At 37.7% G+C, this 21,667-nt stretch overlaps 1 protein-coding gene across 1 annotated transcript in view; it reads right to left on the bottom strand.

The window, feature by feature from the left end:
• Ccdc58 (Coiled-coil domain-containing 58) overlaps nucleotides 1–21,667 on the bottom strand; it is an 82,019-nt gene that overhangs the window by 36,646 nt on the left and 23,706 nt on the right. The gene's annotated exons all lie outside the window — the stretch shown is intronic.

The raw sequence follows: 21,667 nt of genomic DNA, 5'->3' as shown, positions 1-21,667 counted from the left end.
AATTATTAACTATGTTCCTTATCGTTCTCCCTAATTTAGCATCATCAGCAAATAACTGGATCACTTGGTGCTCTTCCCAAAATGATTAATATTATTATGGGCAACTCTAGGGAGTCCTTAGACTCATCGAGGAAGGCCCCAAATCATGTTCATCACTATTCGACATTCACACAGTATCTATCATACCTTGACTTAAACTCATTCAATGTCACAGCACCCACTACAGACTCTGGCAGCTTATTCCACTCATTCAGCACTCTAAAAGTAAAGAACCAAGCTCTAACACCCTTACTAAACACACTCTTGCCCAGCTTCCATGGATGTCCCCTAGTCCTCCCACCACCAGCCCTGTTCTCAAAAACATCTTCTGAATTAATCTTATAGAAACCCTTCAGTAATTTGAATGTCTCAATCATATCTCCCCTCCTCCACCTATCAACCAATTTCTGCAACCCACAAATCCTCAACCTGTTCTCATAAGGTTCATTCCACAGACCTGCTATCATCTTAGTCACTCGCCTCTGGATCCTCTCAACCGCCACCCCATCAAGAAGAAACCTAGGTGACCAAATCGGCACAGTAGTCGAGATGGGGTCTTATTAAGGCTCGATACAGAGGAACAATAACATGCTTGTCTCTGCTCGTCAAAGTATTCTTCAGCAACCAAGTGATTTGATGAGCTGATTTGGCCACTTTTGCAATGTGCCCCCTAAACTTCAACTCCTTATCCACCAACACTCCTAAATCTCTCGCCTCATCAATTTCGTGGAGTACAGTTCCACCAATGTAGTAAACTGCTGCTAATTTTTTCACCCCAAAATGTATAACCTTACATTTTGCCACATTAAATTGACATCCATTCTCCTTAGCCCAGACCTCCAATCTATCCAAATCATCCTGCAAAATTTTGACATCATCTGCATTCACTATTGCCCTACCCAACTTTGCATCATCCACATACAAATGAACTGTTCCTCTCAGATCCTTTCCTATATCATTAATGAACAAATTAAACAGCAGTGGTCCAAGAACAGATCCTTGTGGCACACCACTGGTCACAGGCCGTCTTGTGGACTCTACTCCTCAATAAACCACTCTCTGATATCTCTCTGTCAACCACCCTCCTATCCATCTCACCAACCCTATATCCATCCCCATATGCTGCATTTTACTGATTAGAATTCCATGTGGTATCCTGTCAAAGGCCTTAGCATGGTCCAGTAGAATCACTGTAAACCCATTACCCTTATCCAGTTCAGCCGTCATTGTGTTATAATACGTAAGTTACTGAGGCATGACCTACCCTTCACAAAACCATGCTGTACCTGATACAGTATGCCATTTTCATCAATCCAATCTTGTATTTTCCTCTTGACTATTTTCTCCACGACCTTGATAACGATTCCTGTTATGCTGATTGGCTGGTAATTTTCAACAGCAGCCTTGAAACCACCTTTATGCAGCGGAACTATTTTCCCCTCTTTCCACCCCCTTGGGACTGACCCAGACCCGAGGCTCAAATTAAACAAAATGGTCAAGGGCAATGACAATTCTTTAGCCGCTTCATGTACGACACGAGCTGGTATACCATCCAATCCCACAGATGTATTGACATTGAGTTTCTGTAATAGACTAGTTATCTTTACTTCATTCATCACAATTCCAGTATAAGCTGTTGGTTCTCCAATTACTGCAATGTCACCACCTGGATGATATACTCTTGCAAAGTGTTCGCTCAGTAATTCCACTATATCAACTGATTCAGTTACCTCCCTTTCCTCAGCATTTTTTAAAATCATTCTGCCATGAACATTTTCCCTTTTACTTGCAACATATTAAAAAAAACTGTTTGGGATTCTCTTTAGCCTGCATGGCCAATATTCTTTCATAATCCGCTTTTGCTTTTCTTACCACCCTTGTTACCTTTCTGGCCTGAGCTTTATACTGTTCCTGCACCTGCAGGTCACCTTTCTCCTTAAATTCCCTCCAAAATTGTTTCTTTTTTTGCAGCTCACGCTTAATGGTGTTATTCATCCATTTAACTCCTACTTGATTTATTATTCGGACTCTTGGTATACAGTCAACCATTGCCTCCTGTAAACACTTCTTAACCACCTCCCATGCACTATCAACATTCAGCCCTTGCAGTTTCACATGCCATGGCACTGATCCAAGCACACTCCTAAGCTTGTCATACTTACCAGCTCAGTAATTCCACATGTACCCTATCTTAATTGTAAATTCCACTCCTTTAATCACCTTCCAAGTCATGACCTTATGAATGTACATGACAATAATGGCTTGAGTATGAAACTCTGTGGTACATCACCAGTCACTTTCTCCTCCTCATAGATATTAGCACGATACATCACTTTTTGATATCAGCCATCCACTCTCCAATCTATACTAAGTTTATTTTGCAATCCATTCCATTGAGTTTGTATAACAACCTCCAATGTGGAATCTATGAAATGTCTCGAAAAAAACTACAAGTATAGTTGTATATCCAGCTCTGCTGTCATCCTATTACAGAATATAAGCAGAGTGCTAAAGTAAGGCTTACCTTTAACAAATCTATGCTATCCTTTACAGAGATTTGCAGTGTTGTCTATCCACCTTTGGATGCTGAAAGCAATTCCTAACTGCTTTCCAATACTCTGAAGACTACACCAGAAACGGTAACTGGTTTATAATTCGTTGCATTAGTCAACTGTATAATAGAAATACCTCACTCTCCTTCCACTCATTAAGAAACTTGCATGTGATGTGACTGATTTGAACAACCAGGTTAAGGATGCTGCTAACTCTTTTGCATATCCTTCAGCACCTGTGCTGATGTCTCATCCAGTCCAACTGCTGTATCTGAGTCAAGCTGTTGCGTCTCTATAGCATAATTACAAGAATGATGGTACATTGTGCACTTCAGTTGGAAAAGGCCTATGTTCGATTCTTGTCATGATGAGAGGAATCTTTATGGGTTATTTCAACTGAATGTGAGTTAGCCAATCTCATACAGAAGTAGCAGGGTTTATTCTTCCGTAAATTTGGATTTTTAATCTTTCATACAGGGAAGTTGGTCTTGAGAACACACACAATTTAGAGGCAAAAATTATTAGTGGTAGTAGGCAGTAGCGATGATGGTATAGAGGTTCTATGTAGCTGGTGAATTAAATGATGGAGACAGAGTTGTCGAGTGTCTTCCCTCAACGAGTTCTTGGACTCCTTGGCAGTGTCACATAATAATAAAAGGTTTAATACTTCCAGCTCATCCACCTCCATTCTTTCATTCAGTTTCTCCTCAGCATCCATAAAACTAAAGGGGCTGCATGGAATATATAGTATAAGAAAGTGAACATACTATCACCTGCTTTCATTAAGTTTATTCTTCCATGGTCATCTTTTTGTTTGCTAAATAGAGATAAAATTTCTCTTCAGATTTTCTTTGGCCTGTTTAGCTAATTTTTTTTCATAATCCCACTCTGCCTTCCTCAACATGGCCATCAATCTAGTTTGTTCTTTACAGTGCTCCTGAGTCTTGCCATCAATCTTCTCACAATATTAGATTTACAACATTCTCTTTTTATGCAACTGTTGCTTTCAAGTGTTCTTCACCAATTTGATTTCCAGGCAATTAATTCTCAAACTCTGAGAATGCAGTCAGATATAGGTTCAATTAAGCACCCTTTAACTAATTCCCATGCACTATTGATCCCTCAACCATGCTCATGCCTAGACACAGCCTTAAGCTGCCTTCTGAGTTTATTAGAATCACCTGCCTTATACCTCAGGATATGACCCTTCTTGGTCAAGGCTCTTACATATATTGTCATCTCTCAAATTAAAACTGCATAATCACTCTATAGATTGAAAGCAACTCATCTATAGACAAATTTTCTGACACTGTTACTAGATCCTATGTTTTTGTACTGCATAAGGTAGTCAATCCCTGAGTAATTCTATAAATTAATTTTCCCTCATCTTGTAAGTTTTCTCCTCTCTCATATATTCCCATAGCTGAACTCATCCATACTGATAGTTCTCCTTGTTGATAAGCTTTCTATCTATGCAGTTCGCAATCCTCTTTATTGAGTTTGTATGATACATGATCTGTAGCATCACTCAGTTGTGAATTTTGTCATGTTAACATCAATCTCAAACCAAACAACCTCAAACTCATTTTTCTTATTACTCATGCTGCTACTACTACCAAGGAAACTAGCTTTCTACTGTGGTTGGATTCAATTCCTCTACATTGATTAGTATCACTCTCCCATTTTTCTTTTCTGCTTTTCCCAAATAAACTGAACCAAATGTGTTCTATTCCTATAACAATATCCTCATCTGTCACCTAGGTCTACTCATTAATGCTTATGATTTTTGGTTTCACTTCGTTTACTAATGCTAAGAATTCCTCATCTTTATTCCTGATGGTTCTGGCATGCCAGCTGAACTACTCGGCTGGTGAACATTCACAGAACTCATAAATATGACTGGTTCAAACAGGAAGCTAGAATTGAAGGGTCACTGGCTGGCCTGGTCGGCCAAGTGGTTAGCGTATCCACTCTACAGCCAAAAGGCTATGGGTTCGAATCCCACTATAGGCATGGATGTTTGTGACTGTCTGTGAAAATACTAGTGGTGGTGGTGATGGGCAGTAGATGGCGTTGGTGTAGCTGTTGGGTTCGCTGTAGTTGGTGAAGATGGAAAGTTGTAGAATAGGTGTCCTCTCCTCAATGAGTCTTTGGACTCCTTGGAGGTGTCGCTACATCACTGTTATTAACTATTTATTTGTCCTCCAGAGTTTGCATTATCAGCAAAGAACTGGATATTCCCCATTCCATGATTTGATTCCCTATATCAATGTACAAATTAAATAACAAACGGCATGCACTGATGATCTGCTTCTCTTGGATTCTACTCTGCCATATAATACTTTTTGATGTTTATTTATCAGCCTCCTACTTCATATCCATCCACATGTGCTCCAATATACATAATCATGTTCTATGCAGTATCCTGTCAAATAAAGTCCAGTCGACTCATCTTGTATATTCCCTATATCCAACTCGGCTTTAATATGACTAAGGTGAGACTTATCCTTCACAAAACTGTGTTGTTCACAACAAATAATCACATTCTTATCTACCAATTTTTGAACTCTGGCCTGCCTTAAACCAACTTTTTTGAAACTTTGAGCACCACTTCTGAGATAGTGATATTAGCCTGTAATTTGCTACATCTGTCTTAGAATCTCCTCTGTGTACTATTTATCTCATTTCCACTACTTTGGAACCCTGCTAGAGTTCAGACAAATTAAAGCAGCCTGGTCAGGGACAATGCAAATTCTCTGGCCTTCTCAACACACACACACACACACACAGCTGATATTTCAGTTTTTTTCCCCCCTATTCCATACAAGTATTCACAGTAAGATTTTGTAATATTCTAAGTAACTTCAGTTTATTTAACTCTATTTGTAAACAACAGTATCTCTACAGGCATGACATACCCTAACTAAGTGATCACACATGAATCTATATGTTCACTCATTCTTTTTGCTTCTGTGACCTTCCTAACCATCAGCATTCAGTAAAGACATCCTAACATAGCATCATCTTTTTAATTGCCATACAGCAAAAAAACTCAATGAAATTTCCTTTGGCATGCTTGGCTGATTAATGCATTCACTGCCACGCTCCTCAGACATAGTTTGTTCCCACACGCCAAGCGCTTTCGCGTCTTCAAGGTCACTATGAATAATCTCGTAGCTGGCTTATCAGACATTTTGTTTCATACGCCAACTATGAGTAATTTCGTATCACCTATTACATGCACGGACGACTGTGTTTATTGCGTCTAGTCTCTAAAAACCTTCAGTTTTGCCATGGCCAGTAAAAGAAAACTTACTGATAAAGAATTAGAAGCTTACGCTAATATGAGCAATGATGAATTTAATGAATTCATCATCGCAAATGGAAGGATAAGAGGGAAGTTCTTTCCATTTCAAATATGCACAAATTTGAAATGGTTGAAGTGAAAAATCAGAATAGTAAAATTCAATTAAAACTAAATATCGTTAGGGACTATAATTTGAGTATATCAGGCATCGATTTTTCTGATCAAATGCTTTCTTACTATTCCACCTTACAAAAGACAATTAGATGGCCAAAGAAATTGGCAATATGCATTTTTGATATATACATTCAAAATGCGCAAAAATTTTATAATATAATTACTGGAAACGCAATGACTGCGTTAAAATTTAGAGATCAATTTATCTCTGTTTTTGTTGGAATGGATGAGTTTACAGCATTACAGAATATCAGCAGAATTTGGGATCTTCATTATTTGGAAAAAAAGAATCGCCCGACAAAGCCATGCCGAGTATGTACACGAAACACGTTATTATTGTCCTGTTTGCCAGGAAAAACCACCATTGTGTGTGGAAAAGTGTTTTCAAGTGTATCATTTGTAATTTGAATAAATTGGTTTTTATTTTATTGATTTTATTTTATTATTTTTATTGATTTTATTTTAGTAATCGACATATTAGTATATTCGTAGTTGGCTTCTGAGGCACATATTTATAATATATTACATTTTAGCTGAAATTATTTCCCTTCTACCAAGCCCCCAGACGTGCTCTCTACTTTATTCACAAGCGAAGGGTCCAAATTAAGGTACTTATATTAAGGGTTAACTCATGCTTGGTATAGGAGGTCAATAATCGACATACGAGTATATTTGTAGTTGGCTTGTGAGGCTCATATACTAACTACAAGTATACTCATAGTTGGCAGCGAACGTGTTAACTCTCATGATTATATTTTGCTCTGCTTTATGATGTCACTGTTCTCTTTGTGTATATCGGAGGTTTTTTCAGAGTGAATATGCCAGAAGTGTGAGGAGAGTAAGAAGAGTGATAGCAGTGTGTTGAATGAAGAAAGATAAGGAAATATGAGTGTGAATCATGGCAAGATTGTTTGTTGTTGCAAGGAAAATGTTGGAAGAAATTAAGGGTGCATGTAGTGCAAGCAACAGCAAAAATGAAGGGAATGACCAGATGATAACAAGAGATAGCATGCTTACATGGAATTCTCCCCAGAATAAAAGATGAATGGTTGCAGAAATACCTGGCAAGTGCTATGGCACAGAAGCAAAAGAAGGGGGAGATGCTAGAGGAGAAAAGCAGTGTATGGGAGGGTAAAAGACGAATGGATTTTGTATAGTGAATCCATGATAAAATTGTGTTTCCCTGAGATCAAGATTAAGGATGCTAGTGATGCTTTAAGGAAGCAGAGGGAAAGTGAAAAAGATGATTATCCTTACTGGTACTAATGATCTAGCAGGTACCAAGTGTAGTATACATAAGATAAGATGACTTGGTACAGGCAATAAGAATAGTGAGAAAGTAAAAATTGTGAGTCTGTTTCCATAGTATGATAGAGGTGACTTGAGACAAAGAGTTATGATTGCAAATGAGTCAGGAAATAGGTTATGCAAGAGGATTAGAGTAGTGTAGATGTGTGGAGAGAGTTTGATGGACCAATCGTTCGATGCTGTTGGCACACTCTCCCTCGATGAGTCTTTGGACTCCCTGGAGGTGTCAAATAATAATAATAATATAATAATAATAATAATGGATTTGAAGTTCGGTGTCTTGAGAAAGTACTGTTCAGTAAGAATTCAGAAGTGCAAGGTCAGGGAAACTGGAACGTTTAGCAGAGATGTAGGTGAATATGTTACTACTTATTCAAGCAACTTCTAGTAGCAAGGCTTATACATGGGTCATACATAACTGGTAATTAGTTTATGAAATTAACAACGCATATAAAGTATATTAATTAAAGGTAACTTTAATGAATAACTTCTATATTTCGGCAACGTCACGTTGCCATCTTCAGGAACATAAAGATATGGTATATGCACGCAGGCACTAACAAAAGCAAATGAGATAGAAAGCAAGAAACTAATATTGTTCCTAAAGTCCTAATGGTGCCCTTTGGTGGGCTAATTTGGTTGTCTTGGCAGTTGGGCTGAAGTTCTCATAATGTAAGTCTCCCAAATTTGGGGTAGTTTCATGCACCCAAATTTTTTGAGGTTAGGAACGTTTTTTAGAACTGTTGATGATTCCTTGAATAATCTTTCGTATTTAAACTTGCTGTGGCGTATTATTTTTGTTTTCTTCCAACAAATTCTATGTTGGGTATCTAAGGCATGGTCTACCAGCCCAGAGCGGCTGTACTGGTGAAACCAGATGTAGTCTTTGTATTCCGAAATCCCGATATTTGCTGTTCTGCCTGTTTGGCCAAAGTAGGACAATTTGCAGCTGCAAGGGACCTAGTATACACCAGATAGGTCTAGGGGAAGTGGCTGGTCTTTGGTAGAATGGATAAAGGATGCCAACTTTTTATATGGTCTGTAACAAGAAGTAAGGTCATATTTTTTGAGGATTTTTTGGTTATTTTCTCAGAGGTGCCTGGATGTAGGGGATGGTGATAGATTTGGTGTAATCTTTATTGTGGATGGGGGGGGTTGTGGTTTACTGGTTTTAGTATTTTTTGGATTTTTTTGGGGTTATAGCCATTGGCTAAGAAAGTGTTGACGATGTGGTTTAGGGTTTAGTTCAGTAGTTAGGGCCTTGTCATCTGAGCAGATTAATTCTGCCCTGTTATATAGTGTTTTTTTAACCCCATATTGTTGTGAGGGGGGGGGAGACTGCTGGTGAATGTATCTGCCAGTATGGGTGGGTTTTCTGTAAACAGAGAAAACCAAAGATCCATCAAGCTGGTGAGTGATTAAATGTCTAGGAAAGGGAGGGTATTGTTTTCCTCTTTTTCTAAGGTGAACTAGACTCTGGGGTATTGGTTGTTTAAGTGTTAGGAAGGAGTGGAGTGTGTCTGAGCCATGTGGCCAAATAGCGAACACATCATCCACGTAACAAAGCCAAATAGTGGGTTTTTGTGGGGCGGAGTTTAAGGCTTTCTCTTCAAAGGTCTCCATAAAGAAATTGGCCAAGGGTGGGGGAAGTAGTGAACCCATGGCTGTCCCCTCTATCTGTTTGTAGAACTTTCCTTGCCAAACGAAATAGCCTGGGTTCATTGTGAACCGAAATAGGGCTGAGATATCGGGAGGAAACTTGGCTTGGATGAGCTCTAGGGTTTCTTTGAGTGGGACATTAGTGAATAGGGAGGAGACGTCAAAACTGACCATTATGTCAGTGTGTTGGAGTGAGAGGTTTTCTATACTGGCTTTAAAGTGGGCTGAGTTTTTTTATGTGTGATGGTGTGTTGCCAGTATAGTGTGTGAGCATTTTGGTTAAATGTTTGGCTAATTTATATGTGGGGGAATCAATGCCATCCACTATGGTACATAATGACACATTTTGTTTATGTATTTTAGGGAGTCCATATAATGGGGGGGGGGGGGGTCCTAGAGTTATAAGGTTTTAGTTTGTTAGTGACTTCCACAGGCCAAGAAGTGACTTTCTTAAGGAGTCTGTGGAGAGTTCTAATCTGAGAGCTGGTAGGATTATATTCAATAGGGAGGTAAATAGTACGGTCTAGTACTAAAGCATTAAGCTTACCTTTGTAGTCCTTTTGATTGAGCACCACAGTGGCATTTCCCTTATCTGCTTTGGTGATTACTATTTTTTTGTTATTCTTCATTTCTTGTAGGGCTGCATATTCGTCTTTGGATAAGTTGGTTTTTGGAAGTTTGGCTTTAGTGAGAACACCGACTACATCCAGTCTGACGTTGCAATATGGTTAGGAAGGTTGCGAATCCCACGTTCTATTTGGATCATGATTTCCTCGGAAGGTATTCTTTTAGGAACTAGGGCGAAATTGTGACCACGTGCAAGTGCGGTGAGTGCTTCAGGCTTTAAAACTACCGACGAGAGGTTGCCTACAGTGTTGAGTACTGGCTGTGGTAAGGAAGTAGAATTCTTTATCAGGTTTTCGTATTTTTTCAAGTGCCGACTTCGTATTTTTTCAAATTCTTTTCTTGCCGATGCGCATGAGACGTCATAAAGTATCGTCCAAAGATCATGGCCGAGTGTATTCAAAAGCTCTTCCTCTAGCGCCCGTACAGTTTTGTTTTCGTCGGCAAGGAGAACACGTCGCGGTAATTTGTTCTCTTAATACGGCGAAGCTAGTGCGATTATAAATGCGCAGAGCTTTCTGTGAAGTAAAACAGTGCTTCAATTTAACACAATTAGGGATTACCTTGTTATCCCGGCAGCGTTTTAGGAACGTTAGACGATTTAGGTGTCACAATATCTTCAACCTCATTTTGCCGTATTGATGGGCCTTCCGTGCGATGGAATCTCTGTTGTCCGTTGGTCCAAAGAGCAACCACTTCCCCTAGACCTACCTGGTGTATACCAGGTCCCTTGCAGCTGCAAACTGTCCTACTTTGGCCAAACAGGCAGAACAGCAAATATCAGGATTTCAGAACACAAAGACTACATCCGGTTTCACCAGTACAGCCGCTCTGGGCTGGCAGACCATGCCTTAGATACAAACCATAGAATTCGTTGGAAGAAAACAAAAATAATACACCACAGCCAGTTTAAATATGAAAGATTATTCAAGGAATCATCAGCAGCTCTATAAAACGTTCCTAACCTCAACAAATTTGGGTGATTGAAACTACCCCAAATTTGGGAGACTTACATTATGAGAACCTCAGCCCAACTGCCAAGACAACCATATTAGCCCAACAGAGGGCACCATTAGGACTTTAGGAACAATATTAGTTTCTTGCTTTCTTCCTCATTTGCTTTTGTTAGTGCCTGCGTGCACATACCATATCTTTATGTTCCTGAAGATGGCAACGTGACGTTGCCGAAATATAGAAGTTATTCATTAAAGTTGCCTTTAATTAATATACTTTATATGCATTGTTAATTCCGTAAACTAATTACCAGTTATTCAAGCAACCTAGACATGAATAAGTGGGAGTGATCATGATGCTGAATGTAGCTCTTCAAGTTCTTAATGTTAATGAGATAATCAACACAAGGTGTAAGGGAGAATTGTAGTTAATGTATACTAATGCCAGTTTATTACAAACATGTTGCCAGACATGTTTGTAATAAATGTGAGGAGTTTGTCATTAGTTAGTTCAACTTGGCTAAAAATTACAATCATCAGTGAGACTTGGTTCTGAAGGAGAATGATATAGTAATACAGATGAATGCAAAGAGTACAGTATTTTCAGAAAAGAAAGAGGGAACAAAATTGGAAAAGGGGCTTTCTGATAATAACTAAAGAAATGAACCCAAAAAGAGTAGAAGTACATTAGGAAGACAGGGATGCAGAGGGCAATTCATTTGAGATTACAGATAGAGGCCAATAGGATGAAATATATAGCAGGTTGTACAACAAGCAGAGATTGAAAAATTTTGTGCTGGCTCATCAGGGAGATGTCAGTCAGACAAATATCTCACTTGTCAGATGCTAGTCTAGGTATATTCACCATTGTTTAATATATCATAGCCACATGTTTATTCCTGGATCTGGTCAATTTATAAGATTCTGTTAATGCTATGACTAATTTTACCCTGAATAACTACCAATGTTGAAGCAAATACAGAATGTTTTACTACTTATGAATTAGTGTGTGTTATCAGGGTGTGTGGGGGGGAAAAAGCATTTTATAAATGATGCAGATACATATATATATTATTATTATTATTAATGCCATTTTTGCATTATGTTTTCATTTCTAACACTTATGTCTTGAATGCTTTTATAGCAAAAATCGAACATTTTTTTCACTGCCATTCTAGCAAACATTGAAAATATAATATTATAAAAATTCTCAATAAAATAAAACCTTCAAGTCTACACACATTAGCACATTTTTTAATTATGATTGGCCCTGAAGCATTGTCACATGAAAGGGCCAGTATGTCATGTGACACAGTAGCAATTCAGAAAACAACTGAAAATCATTTAGCTTAGAATCAATATAATGAAATATTTTGGGAAAATAAATACACTTTCGAAGTGTTTACATTCTATTACAACAAAATCAATGAGTCAACAGAATAGGCATTCATTTATAATTGCCAACATTCTCCAATAGATGCAATATGGTAAACATACAAAAAACTAATTACGACATAAAACAGAATAAAACTTAAAATTAAGCTGAAACACCTCTTTTGATATATATATATATATATATATATATATTTTTTTTTTGTATTCATCAACTAAAAATTCTTCATCACAGATGAGTGAACTTTTTCAAGTCGTGGATATAGGTCAACGGGTATAAGGGCAAATGCAAATTGCATGCATTAGCAAATTAGCACAATGAGGGCAGGTCAACTAATTATTAAGAGAGGGAGAGATTCAATTATGGAGACATAGAATGGAAGAAGAAAATGGAATTTATATAGCTGAGGATAAGTTTCGTGGAAGTCAGATGGATGAATAGCATCATAAGTTGAATTTCCAAAAAAGCATGGAGGAAAGAGATAATTAACTGAGATAGCATGTAATGGAGGAGGCATGAAGATCAAGATTGCTGGATCTGGTTACTGCATCAGAGAAACAAGTAATCATTGTAAGCCATGCTGCCTCTGATTGAGAAAAGACTGATGGATTTCCAAAAAAGCATGGAGGGAATGTAAAGTAAAAGGTGATCAGCAAGTTCACAAGCAGTACAAGGCACAGTTCAGAAGTGATGAGTATGGTAACGAATGCCCAAGCTGATTATGAGAGGAAGCTAACTTGAGACCAAAAGAAATTCTAGTATACTTTCACTATATGGCAAGTAGAAGAAAAAAAAAAAAAAAACTATGGAAGGATGACTTTAACAAGAGTTGGTGGTAGAAAGGTGACAGAAGCTGAAATACTGAAGTTAGTTACTTGAGTGATCATTTTGCAAGTGGATCCATTCAGGAGGAGATATTCAAGTGCAAGATGTAATAGTGACTGACGAAGACTAAGGGTAAATGAATTGGAGATGTTTACAATATTGCAATACCTATATGCAAAGCATGGCCAAGGGACAAGATGGCATATCAGCCCATGTATTACCAGAATGTGGAAGGGAATTAGCATTTCCTCTGACCAAATAGTTTATTTTGTGCCTCAGTTCTAGGCAGATGCCAAAGAAGTAGTAAGACAACCAAACTGTTCTAATGCATAAAGGAGGCTTCAAGGCTTGTTGCAAGTTATGGGTCAATCGGTATCTCAGGAGTGGTGGTTAAGATAGTCAAGAAGTTGGTAAAAGACAGATTTCACAACTGTGTGGATTGGAATATGATACTTTAAAAGGGACAACATTGTTTTGTGAAGGGCAGGTCTTGCTTAGTAATATGTTATATGTTTTATAATTCTATATACAGGTAACCTTCGTATAAAGCGGATGCTGGGTTCCATAGAAATGTCGCGTTATGCGAGACTTAGATCACATAGAAAAAGTAAGGTTATGTTCCAAATTCGTTTTTTTTTTTTAAATTATATAAACAATGATATATTCAACAAAAATATTTTTATTTAATTTACGTAATTCATGTAAGTTAAGGAAACATAAACTATGAGACAAATACATAGTATATAAAATTATCAAAATTACAAATTGTACATAAACTTCATTGCACATAGTGCATAAATATTTTAGACACAATAAAATAAAGTGCATATTTTAATCGTCATCACTGTCTTCAGAAATAACATTTCATAATGTTCTTTATTTAAGCGGCCGGAGTTAGTCACCACTTGAAATCTCTTGGACATCATTTGTTATAATTCTCGGCTGATTTAATTATCAAGAATTCAGTAATAAGACTTTGCTTACCACTGTGCTGCAATTTTTTATTAAGTTCATAATATGGCGTTAAACAAATATCCAATTGTCTCGTGAATTTTCCCGAACGCTTCATTGAGGGATCATTATCCGTAAAATAACTTCCTAACTTTCTTCCCAAGTACAATCCTTCTGCTAATTTCTTTAAACTAAATTCTTTAACGGATTCATCACAATCAGAATCTTCCGCAGAACTTTCACCGCCATTTGGTTCGACCCAGTTTCTCTTCATTTAAATCTGTTTCTCCATCAATTAATTCACTAATTTCATTTTCAACCATATCGCAAAAGCCTTTTCCACCAAAAACGTGTGCGATGTTTATTATACGACTTAGCTTGGCATCCACTGGAGGTACGAAATTTTGTTCCAGAACAGCTTCAGGCCATATTTATTTCCAGAAAGCATTCAGCATAGAGGGTTGTAATTCCTTAATGGACGGAGAAATAATTTTTACACAATTCAATATTGAAAACTCTTTCCACGCTTGAGGCAATGTCATGTTTGGATTAGATTCCAAAACGAAATGGAATGTTCGACGAATATAATATGACTTAAATGTTGATATTATTCCTTGGTCGAGTGGTTGAATAAATGAAGTAGTATCAGGCAGCAAAAAAGTTATTTTAATATTCAGATGGCTTAAATTTGTTGGGTGGCTTGGTGCGTTATCTAAAATTAGTAGAATTTTGAAGTCGATATTCTTTTTCTTTGTGTCACTTTCTACATCGGGTACAAAACACTTGAAAAACCAATTTTCAAACATGCCAACTGTAACCCATGCCCTTTTGTTGGCCCGCCAATAAACAGGTAGGATGGACTTGTCGAGCCAATTCATCGATTTGCGGATGGATTAATAAACATTGGTTTTGTCATGTAATCACCTGATGCATTACTACAAAACAGTAGAGTAATTCTATCTTTGGAAACTTTGAATCCAAGAGTTGACTTTTCATGTTTCGAAATATAGGTGCGTTTTGGCATTTTTTTCCAATATAACCGAGATTCACCCGCATTGAACACCTGGTCCGCACTATAACCACCTTCTTCAATTATATTTAATAGTTCTGCTGGGTATTTCCGGCCAGCTCCAACGTCTGTTGATGTTAAATCTCCCTGGATTTTAAGATCATACAAAGAAACCCGCTTTTTAAAGTTTTCGAACCAACCCTTACTAGCACAAAATCCATGCTGAGAGATTTCTTCTGAAGAATCTTGATCAAGTTTTTTTAAATGTTTATAAACTTTGAGAGCTTTTTGCTTAATAAGATGTCCATCCAAAGGAATTTTCTTTTGAGTGCAATCTTTCATCCAAATCATTAGAGATTTCTCAATTTTTTTTATTAGAATATTGCATAAACGAGCAACACGTTTTGCACTTACCATTGACCCAGCAATAACACTTTCTCGGATTTTATGTTCATTTGTTTGATTGTCCGAATTGTTGATTCATTTAAATTCAAAGTCCTTGCAACAACTCCTGGTTTTTCTCCAATTTTCAACCGATCCAAGATTTTAATTTTTTCTTCGAGAAAAATGAATTTCCTCTTCAATGTTGGTTTTTTCCCTTTCGTTGCAGTTATAGTGGCCATTACAATAAAAATAAACTTTTACATAAAAAAAAAAAGCATTACATAAGTATGTAACTCACCAGAAAATAAACTACTCAGTTGAGAATAGCACACTTATGATTTTTAATGCACTTTCCTGGCAGAAAACGAAGACAATTTTCAACAATAAACACTTTATACAGTAAACCCTAGATGGCAAACCTATGGCACTTGTGCCAGAGGTGGCATGTCTGAGAATTTTCCTGGCACATCAGCGATTTACAGGTGATATCCTTTTATACGCTTATAAATTATTCAACTTTTTTTTAAAAATTATTACAATATGTACAAGTTGAATTTTGTTTTACATGAGATAGCAGCTATGAAGATGTGCATATATGATTGGTGCGGTATTAACAAAGGATTGGGCGACCCAAAGACAAAGGCAACCGACAAGTGTTGAGTTGAAATGCTAATTCTCTTCAATCGAATTCCATAACATCTGAAACTGTCATAACAACATTCACTATTAGTTTTAAAACATTCACGACAGGGTATCACTTATCGTTCCGATGGAGCTTCTCATTACAGGCAGGCTCAACTTGCACAAAGTTTCAACCCTTGGTTGAATTTTATAGATGCTTGTTTGCGTTTGCGGTGGCAGGCAAACTCAGACACTAATTATATGGATGTTTCAATTCTTGGTAGATTTTATTTGAAGCTTTTGTGATCTGTCATAATGACATCGAGAATTTCAAATGCAATAAAACAAACACTTATTTCATAATTGAAAAACTGGACAATAGTTTCTTTTGTTAGATACTGTGTTTCAGTGCAACATATAGTTTTGCTCGAGTCTATATAGCATAGTTTCTGTGAGAAGGGACATGTGATTCGTTAGTAGCGCCGTTTTTTTTTTTCCAGCTGTCTCTAATTGCACTATTTGTTGAGAATTACACAGACTGAAAAAGCCTCTGTACAGTACCTTATTCAGGGATACAATAAAACTAAATTCGATACTTATAACTACTTGCGCGATACGGGCAGACACAAAATTAACAAAGATAAAATTTGATTTTTAAGTTGCGCGGTGAAAAATATATGAAAAAAAAAAAAGGGTCACTAGAAATTCTAGACCACATAATATCGAAACCGCATTGAACAAGAATTACTACAATTTGTAGACTGCATTATATCGAAACTGCATTGTATAAGTATCGCATTATACGAGGGTTACCTGTATTTTGTTCTTGAGTCCCTACTGTTTAACTTATTTGCTAACGATATTTCATGTGGATTGACTGGGGATCTTTAAATGTTTGCTGATGAGCAAAATTAGGTAGAATTATCAATGATAGAGTAGTGCTGATGTTAATTCTCTACATGAAGATTTGAATACTTTTAGTTTGGACTAATGAGTGGATTGCAGTTTTAATATTAATAAATTTAATACCGGTCATAAATATCTACTAACTCTTAATAATCGAGTATATATACATTTCGTATGAGCTGGGTTTGTGCAAATAAAAAATAAAAATAGAAAAGTGAATATATATATTCACTTTTATTTTTATCTGGGGTAACCTGGAACAGGTCCGTCAATGTGCCCTGAAAACTCTGCAGTGGGCAGTACTGAATAATATGATTGATGGTCTGTTGATCAGCACCACAGTTACATGCTGGGAATTGATGCATGCCCACTTGTACATCACGGTAGCATATCCACATCCGGCATGGCCTGACTTCAGGTGGTTGAGTGTGCTCCATGCCACCTGGGGTCTGTAACAAGTTGTCCATTTTTTATTGTTGAAGTAAGCCAATAATTCTTTCATTCAGTTTCAGGAGAATATGTATCTGGTTGCTGATTTTTCCAGATTGGTTTGCGAGACTTTAAGCAAATAGGCAGTAGATTTTGAAGTCCTCATGAATGGGTAAGTTATTTCCCGCACATTTTATCCACTCTCTGTTAGCAGCAGCTTTCCTCCTTATGTCTGGTAGTATGATGCTAGAAATGTTGGTAGCTACTCAACAGGTGTAGACTTTATGCACCCTGTGATGATTCTCATGGTATCGTTAAGTTGCTCATTGACCTTGCTGACATGATGACTTGAATACCACATTAGAGCACAGTATTCTGCACAGGAGTACACTAGGGCAGATTTTAAAATGTTAGCTCCTGCCCCCCACCACCAGCCTGAACACACAAGCTTCCTGATGATATTATTACTAGTTAGCCTTTGGCAGACATTTTCCAGGTGTTTCTTGAAGGTTAAAGAGCGACCTAAGGTGACTCCAAGATACTTTGCAGTTGTGCTTCAAAGTCTCCCCTCTGAATGAGACCTTCAGCCGATTATCAGCTTGATGATTGTTCAAGTGAAATGTGCAAACTTCACTCTTGAGGGATTTGGGCAAAGATGCCATTTGGTAATAGTTGTACAGAACTTCAAGGTTGGAACTAAGCACAGTCTTGGTCTCTTTCAAGTGTTTAGCCTGAGTTGCCAATGCCTGATCGTCTGCATATGTGAACTTTCAGGAGGTTTGTGACATGTCACTAATGTATAAGTTAAAGAGGAGCCATTCAGTTGCACATTGAATTTGCACTCTGATGTCATGTGCTTTAGAATCTTAATCATCTTTGGGTCTTGTATTACAGTTGCAAGTTTCAGTATGAGTCCATTCACCCAAACTGTGTCATATGCAGCAGACAGATCTATGAATGTTACTGAGGTTTTAAGGCCTTTTTGGAAATAGTTGATTTTATAAGCTACGTTTTTAATCCTTTTTTCCCAAGTATGCAAACAGACAAGTAAGTCAAGTTTGTGGTTGCACGTTGTGAAACACTTGGCAACTCGTTGTAAAGGTGGAGTAAGCTCTGATCACTTTCCTTAGAATTTTCCCTTAATGCAAAGCACATTTCCTTGCAGAAATATATAAAGTTTATAAAATTGATTGGTATCTTTAACATAATATATACCCAAGGTTAAAAACTTTCTACATCTTACTCTCATCCTGAGATTTTTATTTAATGAGGTCAAAGCACCTTATGGCAACTTGTTCAGGTAAAATTTATAAGCTCTGTATTACTTGGCATTTTTTTAGGTCTAGCTCCCACTGACGAGACCTCAATAAAGGTCGAAACTGGTTGGAAGCGTGGGTGATGAATGGCAATGCTGTAGCCCGTGAAGTTTTAACTGGGGCTTAGCTGTTGCTGTCACCCAGGGTCTGCGTGGTGGGGTAATGAATGGCAATGCTTGTGAAGTTAACTGAGGCACGGCTGTTGCTATTACCCTTCCAGATGAGCAAATGAGGGTTTCTGATCCTATGGGTTGCTCATTATTGGGTGATCTGGGAGATTTTACGAGTTTTTGGAAAGGTATTCCTGCACTTAAACAAAGGCAAACGGGTCTGGTTAGTGACCATCACCTTAATGCATAGCATCATTCATCTCTGCAAGGAAATGTGCTTTGCATTAGGGGAAAATTCTAAGGAAAGTGATCAGAGCTTATTCCACCTTTACAATGAGTTGCCTAGTGTTGCACTACGTGCAGCCACAAACTTGTCTTACTTGTCTGTTTGCTTACTTGGGGAAAAAAAGGATTAAAAATCTAGCTTATAAAATTGCTTGGTATCTTTAACATAATATATACCCCAGGTAAAAAACTTTCTACATCTTACTCTCATCCTGAGATTTTCATTTAATAAGGTCAAAGTATGGCAACTTGTTCAGGTAAAATTTATAAGCTCTGTATTACTTCACCCTTGTCATTTTTTAGGTTTGGCTCCCACTGATGAGACCTCAATAAAGGTTGAAACCGGTTGGAAGCTTGGGTGATGAATGGCAATGCTGTAGCCCGTGAAGTTTTAACTGAGGCTCGGCTGTTGCTGTCACCCAGGGCCTGCGTGGCGGGGTAATGAATGGCAATGCTGTAGCCTGTGAAGTTAGCTGAGGCACGGCTGTTGCTGTTACCCTTCCAGATGAGCAAATGAGCGGCTCTGCTCGGTGGTGGGGAACCTGCCATGGTGTAGAGCCAACTGAGTTTCTGACTTTCTGATCCTGCTGGTCGCTCATTATTGGGTGATTTTACGAGTTTTCGGAAAGGTATCCCCGCACATAAACAAAGGGAAACCGGTCTGGTTAGTGACCATTACCTTAATGTATTGCATCATACACCCCGCAAGGAAACGTGCTTTGCATTAGGGGAAAATTCTAAGGAAAGTGATCAGGGCTTACTCCACCTTTACATCGAGTTGCCTAGTGTTGCACTACGTGCAGCAGCAAACTTGTCTGTTTGCTTACTTGGGAAAAAAGGATTAAAAACCTAGCTTATAAAATTGCTTGGTATCTTTAACATAATATATACCAGTGGTGTTCAACCTTTTTTGCTATGGGAGCTACTTTTCTATAAAAAGTTATTCGGTGATCTACTCTCTTATATAGATCACGTTCCCCCAACCTGATATCTGATTACGCACGAATAAACAACTAAAAAAAAAAAAAAAATACACAACTAAAAACTTTGTGTATTTAAAAATTTATTTTTTCACTTTTAATTATTTTAATACAACAAAAAAACAACAACAAATATATTGGAATAAAATATTTATTTCTCTATTTTGGAAATCCAAAGTTAGAAAAAACAACAGATTCATTACAAACTCACAAGTTACAGGAAATGCTAGTTGATTAAAAAAAAAAAAAAAAGTTAATGTGAAATATGGCATTGTTTGGACCTCGCAATATTTTCAGTCAAGTTTGTGTAAGGAATGTGAGGATTTAAAGAGTGTTTCAGGCCGTGAGAGTGATATCGTTGTTGAAAGTGAGAACGTAGAAAATAGTGATATGCGAGGTATGAATAGTGATATTTGCGAGGTAGTACCAGATAGCTGTGAGAGTGGCATTGAAAGTGAGAATGAAGGTAAACATACAGAACGAATGAATGAATTAACGGATAATAAAAATGATGAGACAGATGCAATGAATGAGATCACACGGTTACACAGGACAAATCGGCAGCTGGAGCATTGGCAAAAATGTTTACCGAGCGTACCAACTAATAAACGGCAAAAGTATGATAAGAAAAATAAGAGTATGATAGTGAGTGTAAACAAAATTAAAGAGCAAGTGTTGTACGGAGATTCTTCAGTAAGAGGTGTGATAGATGAGAGGGTAACAAAATCGTACCAACATTAATCGTGCGAACGTTAAGGATGTAAGCGAGTCAATTAGAATGCAAAAACAGAGGGTGAAAGAATTGATAGCAAAAGCAGGAACGAATGACTTTATGTGCGGATTATGCAGGAGTGGTGTGGAATTTGTGGATGTGTGGAGTGAGTTTGAAGGGCGAAAGGATTTATATAAGATGGATGGTTTACATTTGAATGGATTTGGTGTATGGAGACTTGAAAAGGTGTTGTTGAATGAAGTGGAAGCAGATGTGCAGAATCAGGTAAACTAAAGTTATTAAGGGGAGGGGGTAGATATGCAGACTTTAGGGAGACAGTTGAGTGTATGAATGTGTGTAATATGCCCAAGCGAGTACGAAAGACTACGAATCAGAATGGGATAGTATAAGGCATCAAAATAGGGATGGGACAAATGGGCTTCTGCAATTCACGTATACTTCTGGCATTAGTATTAGTACTGGTATTAGGAACAAGAAGGAAAAATTTTTGGCCTTGGTTGGCACTTCCAGGCCACAGGTTATTGGCATTAGTGAAATATGGCTGACAGAAGATGATACAGCTAGTGGGATTGAATGTGAGGGGTATGGTGTGTTCAGGAGAGACAGGGAGAATAAAAAGTGGGAGAGGAGTGTTATTGATGATAGCTCATGAGCTACAGCCAAGGAAAATAGAAGTGAAACTGCAGGATAAAGAAAAGAGAACATTTGAGGCTATTTGGTGTGAGATTGAGGCTAGCAGAACAAAATATACAGTTGGGTGCTGCTATAGACCAGGTGATGGAATAGATGGTGGAAATAGTATACATAAGCATATAGAAGAAATGAGTGGAAGGAGGGTAATTATTATGGGAGATTTCAACTATGATAACATTGATTGGGAGGAGAGGACACATGGGAGGAAGGAATCGGATTTTATGCAGTTATTAAGGGATAACTATCTGCAACAGCATGCAATGGAAAATACTAGGGATCAGAAGAGTGCTTGACCTAGTAATTGCATCTGAGAATTTGGCTGTAACAAATATGACCACGTTGCCACCAATTGGTGAGAGTGATCATAGGATCTTAACTTGGGAGGTGGCTAAGGTGTGGAATTTACAATCAAGACA

Source organism: Typopeltis vanoorti, chromosome 19, assembly GCF_054136105.1.
Source record: "Typopeltis vanoorti isolate ZY-2024b chromosome 19, IOZ_Tvanoo_1.0, whole genome shotgun sequence".
NCBI classification, from domain to species: Eukaryota; Metazoa; Arthropoda; class Arachnida; order Uropygi; family Thelyphonidae; genus Typopeltis; species Typopeltis vanoorti.
This window is presented reverse-complemented; position numbering and strand designations above follow the sequence as displayed.